This window comes from Octopus bimaculoides, chromosome 26 (assembly GCF_001194135.2).
Source record: "Octopus bimaculoides isolate UCB-OBI-ISO-001 chromosome 26, ASM119413v2, whole genome shotgun sequence".
Classification (NCBI taxonomy): domain Eukaryota; kingdom Metazoa; phylum Mollusca; class Cephalopoda; order Octopoda; family Octopodidae; genus Octopus; species Octopus bimaculoides.
The window spans coordinates 23,194,975-23,195,876 of NC_069006.1; positions in this window are offsets into that span (position 1 = coordinate 23,194,975).

A 902-nucleotide genomic window follows, 5' to 3' on the forward strand; every position below is an offset into this window, starting at 1 on the left:
TATATACACACACATACAAATTCACATCTATAGACAAGCAAATAGACGATGGAAAAGTACAAAGATTGTCGTGCATTTACATCCATTCAAACGCAAACTGATATATACTCTCTCTTTCTCACACATATATGCACATAAATATGCACACGTACATAATGAACTCAGCTATTGCTGGATAAGTGCCCTCCTCTTGTCTCTAGGCTTTGGGTACCCTGTCTTCTGTGTTCATCAAATCATTTCCCCATCTTGTTCGTTATTGCCTATGTACACCGTTTCCTGTCTGTTGGGATTTAATCTGACAGCTTTACGGCTTTGCCCTCCACCTGTTGTATCTCATCCAGTATATACTTTGAAAATGTGTGTGTGTATTATACATTATATATAATATAAATATGACATAATATGCACACACGCACACACACACACACACACACACACACACACACACACACACATACACATACATATGTATACATATATATTATATTTTGCATACATACATACGCACACATACGCAGGTAATGCTTTAACATGGACTTAGCTACAATGATCAAAACAAACCTAAGGCTACACACATAAATATTTACACAGACATACACACACAAACGTGTATATGCATACATACAGATATATATAAAAGAATCTATAGTTAAACACATAGATCAATAGATAGATTGATAGATATCACAATCAATAAATAGATAGGTCTGGTAGCCAAATAGATTGATCAATATCGCTACATCGATTAAATGCGAATCAATAACAGGAATCTAATATACTTCAATTGTTATAAATTTTGAAAATATATGCAAGAGCTTCCTCAAATGTTACCTACTTTTAGGTATGTATGTTTGTGTGTGCATATACAGTATATATATATATATATATATATATATATATAT